The sequence below is a fragment of the Pseudophryne corroboree genome, chromosome 9, assembly GCF_028390025.1.
Source record: "Pseudophryne corroboree isolate aPseCor3 chromosome 9, aPseCor3.hap2, whole genome shotgun sequence".
In the NCBI taxonomy this organism is placed as follows: Eukaryota; Metazoa; Chordata; class Amphibia; order Anura; family Myobatrachidae; genus Pseudophryne; species Pseudophryne corroboree.
This window is the reverse complement of record NC_086452.1, coordinates 186,579,545-186,601,332: the sequence shown is the minus strand read 5'-3', so window position 1 is coordinate 186,601,332 and position 21,788 is coordinate 186,579,545. Positions and strand designations below refer to the sequence as shown.

The following is a 21,788-nucleotide window of genomic DNA, read 5'->3' as shown; positions in this document are numbered from 1 at the left end:
TCTCACCTGAAACGTATGTCTCCACATATTGTCTTTCTCTAAGAGACGCATAGGCTAGATGACCCTAAACACACCTTGCGTGCCCCTTGGATTGGAGAATGTATCTCATCTCCATATCATTCTAAATCTAGGGGGGTAGCAGTACTATTTCACGCCAATCTCCAATATTCTGTAATCAGGAAACCTTGTGACCCTGAGGGTATATTCCTGCTCCTGGATGTAAATATTAACAATAGTGTCTATACCCTTCTCAATGTTTATGCACCTAATGTTTCACCTGACTCCTTTTTTGCAGATCTTTTAACGACTCTCTTTAACTGGGATTGTCAAAACCTGATTGTCGGTGGGGATTTCAATTTGGTAATCGACCCATCCATGGACAGATTCGGGGTAAGTTCCACCACTCATACATCCTCTGCTCAGCTGCTTTCCTCCTTCTGCACTCAATTAGACCTTTTGGATCCCTGGCGTATCCTTCATCCCACACAGAAAGATTTCTCTTTCTTTTCCCACCCTCACTCCTCTCACTCTCGAATAGACTACATTTTTACTGTCACTGACCTCCTCCCCAAGGTTTCTCACACCTCCATTGAGAATATTATTATATCCGATCATGCCCCGGTTTCTCTCCACATCCGTCTAACTCTACCCCCCCATAGTGTCCCTAGGTGGCGCTTCCCTGCATATATACGCCAATCTGCGGACTTTCTTCTCCACCTTAAAGAGTCCTGGTTCAATTACGTTCTGGATAATAGTGATCAGACCCTAGATTCGCCAATATTTTGGGGTGCGGCCAAGGCCGTCCTTCGAGTCCAATTACAAACTTTAAGCACCACTCTCATTTCCGCATACAGGCGATACACCCAACATGACACCCCCGCACATAAAGAAGCTTATCTCTCTGCTAAACTTATATATGACACATTCCTCACGGAACGAGCCCAATTGTCCTACGACTACCAACGTAACAGATTTCACAGGTGGGGTAATAAGTCAGGTAAACTGCTGGCCAATCTCATCAAGGGCCCTAAATCCCGCACATTGGTTAACGCCATCAATAGCTCGGGCACATTGACCACTGACCCCGAAACTATATGTACTGAATTCAGGAGCTTTTATCAATCTCTGTACGCCAGAGGCCCTGATGACCCGGAAGCCAATTGCTCCTTTCTGGAAGCGGCTGCCCTCCCAGTCCTAACCCAAGAGGAGAGAGACTCTCTAGAATGTCCGGTCACGGTTGAGGAGGTTGTTGAAATCATCAAAACTTTACCTAATAATAAAAGCCCGGGTCCTGATGGCTTTGGCGCAGAATTTTATAAGATGCTCCGAGACGAACTAGCTCCCACGCTCACATCTCTTTATAACCACATTCTCACCTCCAAGACCACGCCACTTAGATTCAATGAAGCAACTATAATAGTTCTGGCAAAACCTGGCAAAGACCCTTCCCTGCCCAGCTCTTACAGGCCGATTTCCTTGCTCAATCAGGATTTCAAAATTCTCACGAAATTGATGGCCAACAGATTACAGCCCTGCCTCTCCCGCATTATATCGCCCATGCAGAGGGGCTTTAATAAAAACCGACAATCTGTACAGGGTATTAGAACCGCCTTAGCGGCCATCATTCACTCACGCTCTCACAATGTCACAGATAACGTCCTGATAAACCTTGATGCGGAAAAGGCCTTTGACAAGATCGCTTGGCCTCACTTAACAAGGGTTTTGATTCATCAGCAATTGGTGAGAACTTCCGCGGCCTTGTCAATTCCCTTTATAACGATCCCTCTGCACAGGTGGTAGTCAATAATATTCCCTCGTCCCCTTTTATTCTCGAAAGTTGCACTAGGCCGGGCTGCCCTCTCTCCCCCCTTCTCTGCAATTTGGCTCTGGAACCCTTCTTACAATATATTCTCAGTGCCTCCACCTTCCGGGTTATTAGGATAGGCAATAGGGAGGTGAAACTGATGGCATTTGCTGATATTCTCCTTTTTACCTCTAACCCGAGACAATCTATTTCGGCACTACAAAACATTATTGAAAATTTCTCCTCCTTTGCCGGTTTTTCCATTAATTATGACAAATCGGAAGCCTTAGCCTTATCTGCTCAGGTCACCACAGGTTGGGATACTCCTTTTCCGTTTCACTGGGCTCCCACTCATATCAATTATCATATCGTATTTACTCTGATAACATTCGCCCCATCCTCGCTAAAATTCAGACTGAACTAGCGCTTTGGCAAAAACTACCCCTTAATCTAATGGGACGCTGCAACCTTGTTAAGATGGCTAGTTTCCCTAGATTTCTCTATGTCCTCCAGATGGTTCCAGTTCTGCTCTCAAAATCTGATTTATCCTCCCTTAATTCATCTATTTCTAAATTTATCTGGGCCGATAAACAACCCAGAATAAGCTTCTTTAAGTTATCTCAGACGGTACAGAATGGGGGAATGAATCTGCCAGACATAGAGCAATATAATAGAGCATGCCTTCTTCGCTTTGCTATGGACTGGCTTAGAGGTACGTCAATCTTTACCGACTCGTTGATTGATTCCCAACTTTGTGCCCCCCTATCCCTTAGCTTTCTTCTCCACGCAAATAGATCCGAATTGTTGCCCCCTCATTTTGACAATTTACTCTTAACCTCTACCATTGCGGCATGGCGACTATCTAGAAAGTCTCTAAAGCTACAATACACCTACTCTTTATTTCTCCATCTGGTTGGTAACCTACAATTCCAGAGAGGTCAGGCCTCCTTTCCTTTCACTGATTGGCATACGGCTGGGATTACAAAGGTTGGTGATCTTATTGATGCTAGGAAAAAGATACTCTCCTTTGCTGAAGTGCTAACCAAATATAATATCAATCCCCACCACACATTTCAATTCTTTCAGGCCTCACACTATGTACAATCGGTCCTCTCTCATCTTCATCCATCAGATTTTATTAATTCTCTAGATACGCTCCTGCGTTCTGGGACGTATTCCATTTCGACCATTTATGCCCGCATACGCACAGAACATATACCCACTACTGATCTCGCTCAAGTTCAGACATGGTCCTCTCAAATTCTCTCAATATCCCCTGATGCCATAATGGACAGTTTCCATGTTTCATTGAAACTTATCCCGGCTAGCCTATATCAGGAAATGTCTTATAAAATTCTACATAGAGCCTATATCTCTCCAAAGAGGAGCTCCTTGATGGGCTTATCTGACTCGGCTGATTGCAAAAAGTGCTCTGCACCATTAGCTGATCTTATGCATTGCTTTTGGCATTGCCCCTCCGTTCAAGCTTTCTGGGCCGAGGTGAGGGACTATGGTATCTCCGAGTTGGGTTTGCACTTTCAATGTACTGCCTCTTGGGCTCTCTTCGGCCATGCCCTTGATCAACCCGATATTCCCTCTCAGGACACGAAAATAGTGATGATTCTATTAGCGGTAGGCAGGAAAGCCATACTCCAGCAGTGGATCTCTGATCCCCCCCCCCCCCCCACACACATTGCCACTGGTGACCTCCAGGCTACTCTTTCTATTTACAATGGATTGGCTGGAAACATCTCTCAATAAGGAAATACTTACCCCTGCGTTGTTTCAATGCTGGGGAAGATTTATCCACAGATTGCCCAATGTAACAAAACTTGCCATTCAACAGAGTTTTTATTGCACCACATGGTACGTCCAGCAGCTCCTAGCTGACAATCCTCCAATTCCTCTCTCTCCTACTACCGCCTGATCCTTCTCCCCTCCTCGTTTCTTTTCTTCTCCTCCTTCCCTCTTCTCCTTATCGCACTAATCTCTGAAGCCCGCCTTAGCTTACTGTGCCTCCCTCCTCTATTTCTATTTCTTTTCTATGGCTCTCCGTCTACTATATACTTCCTTCAGCTCTGATGATGTCTCCATGGATGGGTCGGTGGTCCCCTAGTCTAGGCAGGTACTATACTATTTTATTTTTTCTATTTATTTTTATTTTTATATATTAGTTTATTGTTTTTGGTTTCTGTGTTCCCCAACGGGACGAACACATTAGTATGTTACACTGTTTATGTTTTTGTTCCGCTTTTATACCGGATCTACGTTTGATACTTTTGTAAGAAGAGCTCTTATTTAACCAATGTGAATCTGTTGTTTATAATAATTTTGATGTTTTATGTTAGAACATGGAAAATGTGAGGTCCTCCTCTAGGCCCCACCACCCTTATGATTAGTTACTATATGACTCAATTTGTTTTGTATAATGGCGGGGTCTTATGTTATCTCCTGCTATCATTTCTTGTATTTTGTGAACCTCAATAAAATATATAGTGGTGGGTGGGGGGTGGGGGGGGGGTACAGGAGTGAAGAAGGAAAAAAAGAGAAATGGACAGGAGCCAGTGAAATTGTCGAGGTGCTAGTTAGATCAAAGGAGGGCGGGAAAAAGGACGTGGATGCATGGATGAGCTGCCAGGGAAGCCTGGAGGAGGGAAAGGGGTTTTTGGTTTCTAAGTGAGCACGCTTAACACTAATTACATTTACATACAAGACTAATGGGCTGGAGGATCAAATTAACTGTGAAACAATTGTAAGGGCATGCAAACAAAATTGAACATAGAAATTTATCACAAGACTAACATTTGCATTTGCAAAATGGGATTAGCTGCAGTTAGTTCTGACCATTAACAGTGCACTTTTGTTTTTGCGATTAGTCACCATTATTACCGAACTATTTCACTGACATGGCCAAGTGGATTATCACGTGTCAACATAGCCACTGCCAGTTTTCCTCATATTTTTCCTATTCTTCCTGCCAAGGATTCAGATCTTTGTTTCAGTGAACATTAACTTGATAGAAGGCAACTCTCCAATTTCAAGTTTTTCTTTTTTTTTTTTTTTCTTTTTAAAGAACAGCACCCAGGAAGTAAAAAGTCATAACTGAACGACTTAGGAAGGTGAGTATACTTATTTCGTATAATGCTACAATATTTGTGACTTATTTTTAACGATCTTTAGAGTTTGCATTCGTCCTTGAGCATGTTTGAATAGTGTATCACTGTGTGCTCCTTTGGCAGATTTCGTTTATTCAGACAAAAGACTACTGTATATGGTGTTGACTAAAATTTTCTTTCTTATTATTTGTGATGCAGTTTATGTGCCTACTTTGAGAATATATTTCGTCTTCATTTTCTTGTTATGCCTACAACAGAATAGCAGACTTATTTTTAAAAGGTAAAGAAAGGAAACCGCGATTCCTATTTGGGGTAGAATCTAACAATAGAAACACAGAAAGTCTTCAAACTTTTGGATATCTAATGTCAAGCAAGATTGTAGATACAGTCCAAAATCTTAAAATCTTAAAATCCTCTTCCACCAGAAGATGTTTTCATAGCACCTACCTCAAAGATATAAAACAACAACTAAACACTTCTCATAGTGCAGATTACTTCATAAAGGGTGATAGACACTTATTTCTTTGAGGTATCTTCATTGAAAACTCATCTCTATCTCAGAAGGAGACACTAATGCTCTTATTTATCAATGAGTGATAAATTTCACTGTGAGTGATAAATTGCACCAGCCAATCCGCTCCTAACTGTCATTTTTCAAACCCAGCCGGTGACATGGAAGTTAGGAGCTGATTGGCTGGTACAATTTATCACTCACATTAAAATGTATCACTCATTGATAAATAAGGGCATAAAAGTGACACTGAGGAGGAATTCTACGATTGTGCTGTAAAGTTGGCCCATTAGAGGCCCTGTAAGGATATGTGCTTTAAATACATGTTGTCTTTATCACCCTTTATGAAGTAATCTGCACTATGCGAAGTGTTTCCTGTTTTCTTTGAGGTATCTGCTATAAAACATCTTCTGGTGGAAAAGGATTTTAAGATTTTGTACAGTATCTATCTACAGTCTTGCTCGACATTAGACATCTAATAGTTTGAAGACTTTCTGTGTTTCTATTGTAAGATTCTACCCCAATTAGGAATAACGGGTTCCTTTCTTTATTTTTCATGCATTGTGCCATAGTTGTGTGATCACTATAAGATTTCCAGCTGAATCCAGTGTTGGAGCGCAAAGAATCCATCCACTTTAACCAAAATATTTTTAAAAGGCAATAACTTCTATAAAATACCTGAAATTTGTATTGGGAAAGAAAATTTAAGTAGCGAGTAACGTTGTTTCTGGAGTAAAACATGTTGCACTGCAGGGGGTGGAAATTTATATTTTTTGTTGTTGCATGCAGAATACTGGCTGCTGTTGCATGTAGCCCACAAATGCTGGCCAGCTTTATTTTTACAAAGCAATATAGATTTAACTTTATACACACGCCCTCCCAAATGTAAGGGTTCAATCCATTTAGATGCGTGGCAGCCGCCGCACTCTGCAGCTGCCTGAATTCGAACAAAAGTGCTCGCTGCCCCATAGGGCTCTGAGAAATACTGTGTGCATTCGGGCTGAAATCAGCCCATGAAGAGTGTGAGTCCAGGTGCCGTTGCTGGTGTTGAAAAGCCATGGCAACGGCACTGAAGAAGTAAAAAGTCATAACTGAACGACTCAGGCAGGTGATTATACTTATTTTGTATAATGCTACAATATTTGTGACTTATTTTTAAAGATCTTTAGAGTTTGCATTCGTCCTTGAGCACGTTTGAATAGTGTATCACTGAGTACTGCTTTGGCAGCGGCGCATCGCACCCTTCACAAGCAATTGGATTGAGCCCTAAATTTCTCTGCACATGTTACATCTGACCCACATGCAGTGCAGCATTGTTTTAGCAGGTGCACAGTTACTTTTGTTTGCTTTGCTCCTAACTCAGTATCACTGAGGGACTAATCCGGAGTTTTGGAATAAAGTAAGAACGAGCAAGTAACTTTGCCCCTTGGCAAAACCATGCTGCACTACAGGTGGGGCAGATTTAACACGTGCAGAGAGATTTAGATTTCAGAGGGGCATGTCCAATCTCAAATCTACTGTAATTTGCACTGTAAAAATAAAACTCCTCAGCGTTTGTGGGCACATGTAAAAGCATCCAGTATTAACCCTGCATGCAAAAAAATTATATATTTGGGCTCATTGCATTGCAACATGGATTGTCCAGGTGGAAAGTTAATGGCTCTTTAAGTTCTTGGTAAAATGAGAATAACATGGTGAGTGGACAAGAAGCATGAATGTGATGGAAACTATATTTGACAGACTATTTTATTCAGTATAAACAGTATGGGGGGGGTTACTATGTTAAAAAAAATATATAACCGCAGATAGATAAATTCTGCAGCATTATCTTTAGCATTCTATAAACAGAGATGGCACCAGGGCAGTGGATTTTAGTTTTATTCAATACACAAGGGGTGTGCAATAAGTTTCTGGTTGCACAAAAAGTATTGTACAAGTATTTACAAACAAAGTGAACATTACATTTTTTTTAAAGTAATCACCGGAGCAGGGATGTGCGGTGAGGTATAAATGGCTCAGGAGGCACTGCCTGGTAACAGAGCCATATTTACACTAGAGATGAGCGGGTTCGGTTTCTCTGAATCCGAACCCGCCAGAACTTCATGTTTTTTTTCACGGGTCCGAGCGACTCGGATCTTCCCGCCTTGCTCGGTTAACCCGAGCGCGCCCGAACGTCATCATGACGCTGTCGGATTCTCGCGAGGCTCGGATTCTATCGCGAGACTCGGATTCTATATAAGGAGCCGCGCGTCGCCGCCATTTTCACACGTGCATTGAGATTGATAGGGAGAGGACGTGGCTGGCGTCCTCTCCGTTTAGAATTAGAATAGATTAGAGAGACACTTGATTTACTAATTTTGGGGAGCATTAGGAGTACTCAGTAGTGTACAGTGCAGAGTTTTGCTGATAGTGACCAGTGACCACCACTTTTATTTATAATCCGTTCTCTGCCTGAAAAAAGCGATACACAGCACACAGTGACTCAGTCACATACCATATCTGTGTGCACTGCTCAGGCTCAGGCCAGTGTGCTGCATCATCTATATATATTATATATCTGTCTGACTGCTCAGCTCACACAGCTTATAATTGTGGGGGAGACTGGGGAGCACTACTGCAGTGCCAGTTATAGGTTATAGCAGGAGCCAGGAGTACATAATATTATATTAAAATTAAACAGTGCACACTTTTGCTGCAGGAGTGCCACTGCCAGTGTGACTAGTGACCAGTGACCTGACCACCAGTATATAATATTAGTAGTATACTATCTCTTTATCAACCAGTCTATATTAGCAGCAGACACAGTACAGTGCGGTAGTTCACGGCTGTGGCTACCTCTGTGTCGGCACTCGGCAGCCCGTCCATAATTGTATATACCAGTGACCTAACCGTGGTTTTTTTTTCTTTCTTTATACATACATACTAGTTACGAGTATACTATCTCTTTATCAACCAGTCTATATATTAGCAGCAGACACAGTACAGTGCGGTAGTTCACGGCTGTGGCTACCTCTGTGTCGGCACTCGGCAGCCCGTCCATAATTGTATATACCACCTAACCGTGGTTTTTTTTTCTTTCTTTATACATACATACTAGTTACGAGTATACTATCTCTTTATCAACCAGTCTATATATTAGCAGCAGACACAGTACAGTGCGGTAGTTCACGGCTGTGGCTACCTCTGTGTCGGCACTCGGCAGCCCGTCCATAATTGTATATACCACCTAACCGTGGTTTTTTTTTCTTTCTTTATACATACATACTAGTTACGAGTATACTATCTCTTTATCAACCAGTCTATATATTAGCAGCAGACACAGTACAGTGCGGTAGTTCACGGCTGTGGCTACCTCTGTGTCGGCACTCGGCAGCCCGTCCATAATTGTATATACCACCTGACCGTGGTTTTTTTTTCTTTCTTTATACATACATACTAGTTACGAGTATACTATCTCTTTATCAACCAGTCTATATATTAGCAGCAGACACAGTACAGTGCGGTAGTTCACGGCTGTGGCTACCTCTGTGTCGGCACTCGGCAGCCCGTCCATAATTGTATATACCACCTAACCGTGGTTTTTTTTTCTTTCTTTATACATACATACTAGTTACGAGTATACTATCTCTTTATCAACCAGTCTATATATTAGCAGCAGACACAGTACAGTGCGGTAGTTCACGGCTGTGGCTACCTCTGTGTCGGCACTCGGCAGCCCGTCCATAATTGTATACTAGTATCCAATCCATCCATCTCCATTGTTTACCTGAGGTGCCTTTTAGTTGTGCCTATTAAAATATGGAGAACAAAAATGCCACTCCTAGATGGGCCCGGTGTTTGTGTCGGCCACTAGGGTCGCTAATCTTACTCACACAGCTACCTCATTGCGCCTCTTTTTTTCTTTGCGTCATGTGCTGTTTGGGGAGGGTTTTTTGGAAGGGACATCCTGCGTGACACTGCAGTGCCACTCCTAGATGGGCCCGGTGTTTGTGTCGGCCACTAGGGTCGCTTATCTTACTCACACAGCGACCTCGGTGCAAATTTTAGGACTAAAAATAATATTGTGAGGTGTGAGGTATTCAGAATAGACTGAAAATGAGTGTAAATTATGGTTTTTGAGGTTAATAATACTTTGGGATCAAAATGACCCCCAAATTCTATGATTTAAGCTGTTTTTTAGTGTTTTTGGAAAAAAACACCCGAATCCAAAACACACCCGAATCCGACAAAAAAAATTCGGTGAGGTTTTGCCAAAACGCGTTCGAACCCAAAACACGGCCGCGGAACCGAACCCAAAACCAAAACACAAAACCCGAAAAATTTCAGGCGCTCATCTCTAATTTACACTTAATATACAGTATGAGCCCAAGGGTTCACGTGGGCATTATACACAGGTGCAGCAGTATATACTGCTGGAAATTTAGTGAGTTTTGATCAGAAATATGCAGAAAAGATAGGCTCAACTGCCATAGACTTTTTGCTCCAGAGTTTTGAAAAATAAATAAAAATAATTAGAATAATACAAAGAAGATATTTATAATATATTCTTTGTATTTTTCATATACTTTATATAGTCAAAACTCTTGTGTATACATTAGTATGATAGGAAAGGCTCTGCCTCACCTTACCGCACATCACTGCACCAGAGGAGTCTATGCAAAGTTACATGGCTCAAACCACTTGATGAAGCAGCTGGACCAGTCTGAAGCAGGCAGGATAGTAATTGGTAGTAAATTTTAATACTGATTTTAATAATAATAATAATAATAATAATGATAATAATAATAATAATAATATGTATTTAATAAGGTAGAAATAAAAATGTTATAGTAAAATAAACAATGAAACTGAAGTTGGCCAATCCCCGAAACACTGACAAAAATTAACATTGTATTGGGAGTCTTTATATACCTATAGTCACTGTTTCAACTGCTGTAAAATGAGATATGAAACACCAGAAAAAGGGGCTCCAGTTCCTGTCCTTACCCCCATGAAAATTTTAATTCCCATGCCCCTGGAAGAGGGTATGTTTTCTATATGCTGGATGAAGGTCTCCACTGCACTTTCTGCTGGCTCAAAATTAATTCCACGCATCTTGTGCTTGATTTGTGGGAACACGGAGAAGTCACAGGGGACCTGGCCTGGACTGTACAGTGGATGACCAAGCTCTTGAATGTATTCATGGGCAAGAATATCCACCACTTTCCTGGACTTGTGAGCAGTTGCTTTATCGTGATGGAGAAGGTCACCATGAATGCAAGTTCTTGGATGGTGCCTGAAAATGGCTTCCTTTGCAGCAGACATTGGTTGGCATACCAGTCCCTAATGACAGCGCTGCTATGTGAGTGGTACGGTAGCTACTGTACATGACCAGTATTGGCTAGAAAAAGAGTCACAATCTGCTTGGCAGCACTGCTAGCACTAGATTGCTAGCACTGAGGATTCCATTGCAAAGTGATTGACAGGAAGTGACTATTTGGAGGTGTTAACTAGGAGTTTACGGGAAGTGGTTGGGAAAACACAGGCGTGTCATGGCCGTTTTCGGGGGGTGTATCTGGCCTCAGCTGCGAGCTTGTATGTAAAAAAACATGGCGTCTGAGTCGCTTCTGCTGTGTCCAGTGTGCATTTTTGTGTGTGGGCTGCAAATGTGTACATAATTGTGATTGAGTTTGCGATGGCTCCAGCTGGCTCGGACTGGCCCACAGGGGTACAGGGGAAACCACCGGTAGGCCCCACTGCCTGGGGGGCCCTCCTCCTCTAGGGTTCAGGTTCTAGACTGCACTTGTATTATATACTATATATATGTTACCTTATACCGCACAGGATTATGATGCATTCTCTACAGTATATTATTGTCATTAATCTGGAACATTTTCATGCATGCACTAGCATTAATTACTATATAAATTATCAAGAAGTCCAGACCAAGTACTCTATAATGGTTAGCCAAACCTCTGTGGTGGCTGGCCACACCCCGTTTGGAGGCTGGCCACACCTCTAATCATGGGCCCCTTCCACCGCATACCCCCGGTTGGCCCTTCATGCTCCAGTCCGACACTGGGCTCCAGTGGGCATCTCTTATCACTGCTGGGAGGCAGTTTCACTTGTTAACAGCAGTTCCATAGCTTAGAAAATCGCAATGGCAATTGCATTGGCATACAAACATGAATTAGGACCTTAGTTATCACAAATACCTCCATTGTTTTAGCAATATTTGGCAAAGTGATATGCAGGCTTTGACCTGTTATCTATCAAATGTAAAAATATATTGATGCAACAGTAATCAACATTGTACAGTAACACAAGAATATTGTATTTTTTTAGTATATTTCTTTATGTATAGGGACAGCAGGGTTGGTGTAATGGTTAGCCTTACCACCTCACAGCACCTGAAGTGTTGTTTAAAAGTTTAGTTTATTTATTATTTAGACAAAACAGGTCATAACATTCATAGAACACATAAAAAATTACACTCAAATATTTAGCATATGAACTGCAAAGCTATTCTTAAGACGACTTATGCATGCTAACAAAGTTCGAAACCTCTTTTGGGATGAAACTTTTAACAAAAAACTTGTTAAATGGGTGACCCCTTTCTGATATAATTCTCCTACAGATGGAGCCACACTAATCGTGGCTCGGTCTGTGCCCGGGCACACCTGCCTAGGTGTGCCCATCGCAGCGTCTGGGTCGCATGTGCGTCTGTGACATGCATGCGCCCTATTCACTATAATAGGAGCATCTCTGTGCCCTCCCGTAGCGGGGCTGGGCGCCAGATCACCTAGTCCCGCCTGGAGTGCACGTCTGCGATGGAGCCGCACTAGATGAGTGCAGCTCCATCTGTGGCTTTCTTTGAAGCCCTAAGTGTTAGCCGCCGCTGCTGCAATGGTGGGACGTGCTGGTTCCTGGCCGTTGCTAGGCAACGGGACCAGCGCGTCACTTCCGCCGCCGAGTGTCCTGGTCCATCCGGTTGCCTGGTAACCAGAGACGCCAGGAGGCCGCTCACAGTCCAGGCTCTAATTAAGCAGCCAGGACGCACTGATCAGCAATTAGGGACCAGGGGGTTGGGCTGTCTAGTCTCCCATGATTGGTCCTCTGGGCCTTTTTATGGGAGCCAGGACAGTGCAGCCCCACTGGTGATAGATTCATGCAAGCCAGTCAGCCAGCCTCTGGTAGTTCCTGGTTCCTGCCTGCAGTTACTGGTGTTCCAGTTCCCTGCATCAGTTCGGATCATGTCCTGTTTGTGTCCCAATCTGCGTCCAGTGGAATAGCCTGAATTTGGAACTGTTCAGCATCCTGGTTGCTCCTATATTCATCCCTCGTGGCACCGTGAGTTAGCGACTCTGCTGCACCTTGCGACAGAAGCCGCATCTTTATTATCTTTTGCTTGTGTTATTTCTGCGGGGGTTCCTCTCAGCTCTTTTGCTTTCTTCGTGACTGTGTCGCATTTTGCGGCTAGGCTGCAACACTTTGGTTGTTCTTCCTAGGTAGCGACAGTGTCGTATTCTGCGGGTCGACCGCTTGACTTAGTTCTTGTGTTTGGGTACTGGTGGCAGCGCCGCACATAATTTGTTTGTTGTTTTCTCAGTACGTTCTCTCATTTGTAGTCTCGTTAGCCTTAGCTAGTTTTCCCCTAATTCTCTCTGTCTCAGTTGGTGCCTTGTTACCTTGTAAGACCTGGGGGCATCTGAGTTTAGGTGGACCTAATTTGCACATTCAAACGCGGCTGCTAAAGGAGAAGACAAGCTCTGCAGGCACCAATTGATTACAGGGAGAAGTAACAGAGTCAGTGGGTAGTGTTAGTGTTGCTGCTATTTTCCATTCCCAGCTGCAGTTTGACACATCAGTACCAGGAGCTCCCCAGTTGCCACCCGATCTCCAGAGTTCCAGGTACTCAGTTCATAACATTATCACCGGCCCAAATAAACAGGGTGGCCTTGAGTTTTTTTCCATTAATCCCTCTGCGCAAGGTCAGAATCCCAGCCAAATTCTGGCTAATCAAATCCAGAACCTTACTCAAATAGTGCAGGATCTTACCTTACGGGTTAGGTCTCAGGAGGATCTCTTACGAACTTCCCCAAGTGCTTCTCCTGAACCTAAGAAGAACCTCTCCGACCGCTTTTCGGGCAACCAAAAATACTTTTTTAACTTCCGGGAGAGTTGTAAGCTTTACTTTTGGTTAAGGCCTCGATCCTCAGGTTCAGAGTCTCAGCGGGTGGGCATAGTGATGTCTTTACTACAGGGGGATCCATAAACATGGGCCTTTTGTCTTAGTTCAGATGACCCAGCCTTACTCACTGTAGATGCCTTTTTTAAGTCTTTAGGTCTTTTGTATGATGACCCAGACAGAAAAGCGTCTGCAGAAAGCATTTACATGCATTAAGACAGGGCAAAAATCCCACTGAAGTCTATAGTACGGAGTTTTGCAAGTTGGTGTGTCCAGAATTTCCTCTGAAGAGAGAACTCAGAGACTTAATTTAGGGCTCTGTTTATACAGTAGCGGCAAGGGATATGTAGCGCGTTTCTGCCCTAATAAGCAGGGAAACGCACAGGCCAAGTGAATTTCGAGGGGTTGCACTTAGGCCTTAAGCTAGTCTCCTCACATGACTCTTAGCTAGTTCCTGCTGGGATATTTTTTGAGGGTCGGGATTCTCCTGTTTTTGTGTTTATAGATAGCGGAGCTGTTGGAAACTTTTTGGATGTCACTTAGGCCTGGGCACTAGGAATTCCGCAGCTCCAGCTTAGTAGACCTATTACTATGCGGGGTCTGGATGAAAGCCCTCTTTCCAACGGGTTAATTACCCACCAGACCCCACCTTTACAGTTGACTGTGGGTGCGTTGCATTCTGAGAAAATTGAGCTCCCTCTCACCCATTGTCCAGCTGTGCCATTAGTCTTTAGTCACCCCTGGCTCACTAACCATAATCCGATCATTGATTGGAGGTTAGGGGAAATTTCACTCGCCCGGTGCAAGTCGCTTTAGTTGCTCTGGAGGGTATTCCTGCCGCTTATCAGGACTTTGTGGATGTACTTTCCAAAGGTACACAGATGTCCTTCCACCCCATCATCCCCATGATTGTGCTATAGATCTGATTCCTGATGCTTGTTTACCTAAGGGGAGACTTTATGTACTGTCGGGCCCTGAAACTAAGGCCATGGACAATTATGTGCAAGATAGTCTGAAGAAGGGGTTTATTAGGCCATCAAAGTCTCCTTTGAGTGCAGGGGTTTTTTTTGTAGAAAAGAAGGACAGATCCCTGAGACCCTGCATTGACTATCGGGCCCTGAATAAGATTACGGTCAAAAACACTTACCCTTTACCCCTCATCCCCGTGTTGTTTGACCAACTCCGCACCGCAGTAATTTTTTCTAAAATTGACCGCAGGGGAGCATACAACCTCATCCAAATAAGATCTGGGAAAGAGTGGAAAATGGCTTTTAGTATGCAATCTGGTCATTATGAATACCTTGTGATGCCGTTTGGCCTTTCCAATACCCCCGTGGTGTTCCAGGATCTGATTAACGATGTCCTCCGCGACTTCCTGGGGAAATTTGTCGTAGTGTACTTACCTGTATATGATATTTTAATCTATTCTGAGTCCCCAGAACAGCATCATCTCCATGTTCGGCAGGTACTCCAAAAATTGCGGGAGAATTATTTATATGCTAAGCTGCAGAAATGGGAATTTGATGTCACGGAAGTATCCTTCTTAGGATATATTATTTCGTCTCAGGGGTTTTATAAGGAACCTAAAAAACTCCAGTCAGTCCTGGATTGGGCTCAACCCATTAACCTGAAGGCTATTCAGGTTTTTGGGTTTTGACAACTATTATAGATGCTTCATTCATGCCTTTTCGGAATTGGTTGCTCCCATTGTGGCATTGACTAGAAAGGGTGTTGATCCATCAAAGTGGTCGCCACAGGTGGAGTGTTCCATCCAGGCATTGAAACAGGCCTTTGTTACCGCTCCCGTCCTGAGACATCCCAAACCTTAGCTACCATTTATTGTAGAGATGAGCGGGTTCGGTTTCTCTGAATCCGAACCCGCCAGAACTTCATGTTTTTTTTCACGGGTCCGAGCGACTCGGATCTTCCCACCTTGCTCGGTTAACCCGAGCGCGCCCGAATGTCATCATGACGCTGTCGGATTCTCGCGAGGCTCGGATTCTATCGCGAGACTCGGATTCTATATAAGGAGCCGCGCGTCGCCGCCATTTTCACACGTGCATTGAGATTGATAGGGAGAGGACGTGGCTGGCGTCCTCTCCGTTTAGAATAGATTAGAGAGACACTTGATTTACTAATTTTGGGGAGCATTAGGAGTACTCAGTACAGTGCAGAGTTTTGCTGATAGTGACCACACCAGTTTTATTTATAATCCGTTCTCTGCCTGAAAAAAGCGATACACAGCACACAGTGACTCAGTCACATACCATATCTGTGTGCACTGCTCAGGCTCAGGCCAGTGTGCTGCATCATCTATTATCTATATATAATATTATATATATCTGTCTGACTGCTCAGCTCACACAGCTTATAATTGTGGGGGAGACTGGGGAGCACTACTGCAGTGCCAGTTATAGGTTATAGCAGGAGCCAGGAGTACATAATATATTATATAGTGAGTGACCACCAGACACACAGTGCAGTTTATTTAATATATCCGTTCTCTGCCTGAAAAAAGCGATACACACAGTGACTCAGTCAGTCACATACCATATCTGTGTGCACTGCTCAGGCTCAGGCCAGTGTGCTGCATCATCTATATATATTATATATCTGTCTGACTGCTCAGCTCACACAGCTTATAATTGTGGGGGAGACTGGGGAGCACTACTGCAGTGCCAGTTATAGGTTATAGCAGGAGCCAGGAGTACATAATATTATATTAAAATTAAACAGTGCACACTTTTGCTGCAGGAGTGCCACTGCCAGTGTGACTAGTGACCAGTGACCTGACCACCAGTATATATAATATTAGTAGTATACTATCTCTTTATCAACCAGTCTATATTAGCAGCAGACACAGTACAGTGCGGTAGTTCACGGCTGTGGCTACCTCTGTGTCGGCACTCGGCAGCCCGTCCATAATTGTATATACCACCTAACCGTGGTTTTTTTTTCTTTCTTTATACATACATACTAGTTACGAGTATACTATCTCTTTATCAACCAGTCTATATTAGCAGCAGACACAGTACAGTGCGGTAGTTCACGGCTGTGGCTACCTCTGTGTCGGCACTCGGCAGCCCGTCCATAATTGTATATACCACCTAACCGTGGTTTTTTTTTCTTTCTTTATACATACATACTAGTTACGAGTATACTATCTCTTTATCAACCAGTCTATATATTAGCAGCAGACACAGTACAGTGCGGTAGTTCACGGCTGTGGCTACCTCTGTGTCGGCACTCGGCAGCCCGTCCATAATTGTATATACCACCTAACCGTGTTTTTTTTTTCTTTCTTTATACATACATACTAGTTACGAGTATACTATCTCTTTATCAACCAGTCTATATTAGCAGCAGACACAGTACAGTGCGGTAGTTCACGGCTGTGGCTACCTCTGTGTCGGCACTCGGCAGCCCGTCCATAATTGTATATACCACCTAACCGTGGTTTTTTTTTCTTTCTTTATACATACATACTAGTTACGAGTATACTATCTCTTTATCAACCAGTCTATATATTAGCAGCAGACACAGTACAGTGCGGTAGTTCACGGCTGTGGCTACCTCTGTGTCGGCACTCGGCAGCCCGTCCATAATTGTATATACCACCTAACCGTGGTTTTTTTTTCTTTCTTTATACATACATACTAGTTACGAGTATACTATCTCTTTATCAACCAGTCTATATATTAGCAGCAGACACAGTACAGTGCGGTAGTTCACGGCTGTGGCTACCTCTGTGTCGGCACTCGGCAGCCCGTCCATAATTGTATATACCACCTAACCGTGTTTTTTTTTTCTTTCTTTATACATACATACTAGTTACGAGTATACTATCTCTTTATCAACCAGTCTATATATTAGCAGCAGACACAGTACAGTGCGGTAGTTCACGGCTGTGGCTACCTCTGTGTCGGCACTCGGCAGCCCGTCCATAATTGTATATACCACCTAACCGTGGTTTTTTTTTCTTTCTTTATACATACATACTAGTTACGAGTATACTATCTCTTTATCAACCAGTCTATATATTAGCAGCAGACACAGTACAGTGCGGTAGTTCACGGCTGTGGCTACCTCTGTGTCGGCACTCGGCAGCCCGTCCATAATTGTATATACCACCTAACCGTGGTTTTTTTTTCTTTCTTTATACATACATACTAGTTACGAGTATACTATCTCTTTATCAACCAGTCTATATATTAGCAGCAGACACAGTACAGTGCGGTAGTTCACAGCTGTGGCTACCTCTGTGTCGGCACTCGGCAGCCCGTCCATAATTGTATACTAGTATCCAATCCATCCATCTCCATTGTTTACCTGAGGTGCCTTTTAGTTGTGCCTATTAAAATATGGAGAACAAAAATGTTGAGGTTCCAAAATTAGGGAAAGATCAAGATCCACTTCCACCTCGTGCTGAAGCTGCTGCCACTAGTCATGGCCGAGACGATGAAATGCCAGCAACGTCGTCTGCCAAGGCCGATGCCCAATGTCATAGTACAGAGCATGTCAAATCCAAAACACCAAATATCAGTAAAAAAAGGACTCCAAAACCTAAAATAAAATTGTCGGAGGAGAAGCGTAAACTTGCCAATATGCCATTTACCACACGGAGTGGCAAGGAACGGCTGAGGCCCTGGCCTATGTTCATGGCTAGTGGTTCAGCTTCACATGAGGATGGAAGCACTCAGCCTCTCGCTAGAAAAATGAAAAGACTCAAGCTGGCAAAAGCAGCACAGCAAAGAACTGTGCATTCTTCGAAATCCCAAATCCACAAGGAGAGTCCAATTGTGTCGGTTGCGATGCCTGACCTTCCCAACACTGGACGTGAAGAGCATGCGCCTTCCACCATTTGCACGCCCCCTGCAAGTGCTGGAAGGAGCACCCGCAGTCCAGTTCCTGATAGTCAGATTGAAGATGTCAGTGTTGAAGTACACCAGGATGAGGAGGATATGGGTGTTGCTGGCGCTGGGGAGGAAATTGACCAGGAGGATTCTGATGGTGAGGTGGTTTGTTTAAGTCAGGCACCCGGGGAGACACCTGTTGTCCGTGGGAGGAATATGGCCGTTGACATGCCTGGTGAAAATACCAAAAAAATCAGCTCTTCGGTGTGGAGGTATTTCACCAGAAATGCGGACAACAGGTGTCAAGCCGTGTGTTCCCTTTGTCAAGCTGTAATAAGTAGGGGTAAGGACGTTAACCACCTCGGAACATCCTCCCTTATACGTCACCTGCAGCGCATTCATAATAAGTCAGTGACAAGTTCAAAAACTTTGGGTGACAGCGGAAGCAGTCCACTGACCAGTAAATCCCTTCCTCTTGTAACCAAGCTCACGCAAACCACCCCACCAACTCCCTCAGTGTCAATTTCCTCCTTCCCCAGGAATGCCAATAGTCCTGCAGGCCATGTCACTGGCAATTCTGACGAGTCCTCTCCTGCCTGGGATTCCTCCGATGCATCCTTGCGTGTAACGCCTACTGCTGCTGGCGCTGCTGTTGTTGCCGCTGGGAGTCGATGGTCATCCCAGAGGGGAAGTCGTAAGCCCACTTGTACTACTTCCAGTAAGCAATTGACTGTTCAACAGTCCTTTGCGAGGAAGATGAAATATCACAGCAGTCATCCTACTGCAAAGCGGATAACTGAGTCCTTGACAACTATGTTGGTGTTAGACGTGCGTCCGGTATCCGCCGTTAGTTCACAGGGAACTAGACAATTTATTGAGGCAGTGTGCCCCCGTTACCAAATACCATCTAGGTTCCACTTCTCTAGGCAGGCGATACCGAGAATGTACACGGACGTCAGAAAAAGACTCACCAGTGTCCTAAAAAATGCAGTTGTACCCAATGTCCACTTAACCACGGACATGTGGACAAGTGGAGCAGGGCAGGGTCAGGACTATATGACTGTGACAGCCCACTGGGTAGATGTATGGACTCCCGCCGCAAGAACAGCAGCGGCGGCACCAGTAGCAGCATCTCGCAAACGCCAACTCTTTCCTAGGCAGGCTACGCTTTGTATCACCGCTTTCCAGAATACGCACACAGCTGAAAACCTCTTACGGCAACTGAGGAAGATCATCACGGAATGGCTTACCCCAATTGGACTCTCCTGTGGATTTGTGGCATCGGACAACGCCAGCAATATTGTGTGTGCATTAAATATGGGCAAATTCCAGCACGTCCCATGTTTTGCACATACCTTGAATTTGGTGGTGCAGAATTTTTTAAAAAACGACAGGGGCGTGCAAGAGATGCTGTCGGTGGCCAGAAAAATTGCGGGACACTTTCGGCGTACAGGCACCACGTACAGAAGACTGGAGCACCACCAAAAACTACTGAACCTGCCCTGCCATCATCTGAAGCAAGAAGTGGTAACGAGGTGGAATTCAACCCTCTATATGCTTCAGAGGTTGGAGGAGCAGCAAAAGGCCATTCAAGCCTATACAATTGAGCACGATATAGTAGGTGGAATGCACCTGTCTCAAGTGCAGTGGAGAATGATTTCAACGTTGTGCAAGGTTCTGATGCCCTTTGAACTTGCCACACGTGAAGTCAGTTCAGACACTGCCAGCCTGAGTCAGGTCATTCCCCTCATCAGGCTTTTGCAGAAGAAGCTGGAGGCATTGAAGAAGGAGCTAAAAGGGAGCGATTCCGCTAGGCATGTGGGACTTGTGGATGCAGCCCTTAATTCGCTTAACAAGGATTCACGGGTGGTCAATCTGTTGAAATCAGAGCACTACATTTTGGCCACCGTGCTCGATCCTAGATTTAAAGCCTACCTTGGATCTCTCTTTCCGGCAGACACAGGTCTGCTGGGGTTGAAAGACCTGCTGGTGACAAAATTGTCAAGTCAAGCGGAACGCGACCTGTCAACATCTCCTCCTTCACATTCTCCCGCAACTGGGGGTGCGAGGAAAAGGCTCAGAATTCCGAGCCCACCCGCTGGCGGTGATGCAGGGCAGTCTGGAGCGACTGCTGATGCTGACATCTGGTCCGGACTGAAGGACCTGACAACGATTACGGACATGTCGTCTACTGTCACTGCATATGATTCTCTCAACATTGATAGAATGGTGGAGGATTATATGAGTGACCGCATCCAAGTAGGCACGTCACACAGTCCGTACTTATACTGGCAGGAAAAAGAGGCAATTTGGAGGCCCTTGCACAAACTGGCTTTATTCTACCTAAGTTGCCCTCCCACAAGTGTGTACTCCGAAAGAGTGTTTAGTGCCGCCGCTCACCTTGTCAGCAATCGGCGTACGAGGTTACATCCAGAAAATGTGGAGAAGATGATGTTCATTAAAATGAATTATAATCAATTCCTCCGCGGAGACATTGACCAGCAGCAATTGCCTCCACAAAGTACACAGGGAGCTGAGATGGTGGATTCCAGTGGGGACGAATTGATAATCTGTGAGGAGGGGGATGTACACGGTGATATATCGGAGGGTGAAGATGAGGTGGACATCTTGCCTCTGTAGAGCCAGTTTGTGCAAGGAGAGATTAATTGCTTCTTTTTTGGGGGGGGTCCAAACCAACCCGTCATATCAGTCACAGTCGTGTGGCAGACCCTGTCACTGAAATGATGGGTTGGTTAAAGTGTGCATGTCCTGTTTTGTTTATACAACATAAGGGTGGGTGGGAGGGCCCAAGGACAATTCCATCTTGCACCTCTTTTTTCTTTTCTTTTTCTTTGCATCATGTGCTGATTGGGGAGGGTTTTTTGGAAGGGACATCCTGCGTGACACTGCAGTGCCACTCCTAGATGGGCCCGGTGTTTGTGTCGGCCACTAGGGTCGCTAATCTTACTCACACAGTCAGCTACCTCATTGCGCCTCTTTTTTTCTTTGCGTCATGTGCTGTTTGGGGAGGGTTTTTTGGAAGGGACATCCTGCGTGACACTGCAGTGCCACTCCTAGATGGGCCCGGTGTTTGTGTCGGCCACTAGGGTCGCTAATCTTACTCACACAGCTACCTCATTGCGCCTCTTTTTTTCTTTGCGTCATGTGCTGTTTGGGGAGGGTTTTTTGGAAGGGACATCCTGCGTGACACTGCAGTGCCACTCCTAGATGGGCCCGGTGTTTGTGTCGGCCACTAGGGTCGCTTATCTTACTCACACAGCGACCTCGGTGCAAATTTTAGGACTAAAAATAATATTGTGAGGTGTGAGGTATTCAG

The 21,788-nt window shown here is 44.5% G+C and overlaps 1 protein-coding gene across 1 annotated transcript in view; it reads left to right on the top strand.

The window, feature by feature from the left end:
* The first annotated feature begins 4,901 nt into the window (after nt 1–4,901).
* The window catches only part of LOC134957832 (flavin-containing monooxygenase 5-like), an 89,328-nt gene continuing 72,441 nt past the window's right edge, over nt 4,902–21,788 (top strand). The window contains exon 1 of the mRNA XM_063940031.1: nt 4,902–4,923. The gene's annotated coding sequence lies outside the window, so the exon portion shown is untranslated. The remainder of the gene's footprint in view (nt 4,924–21,788) is intronic.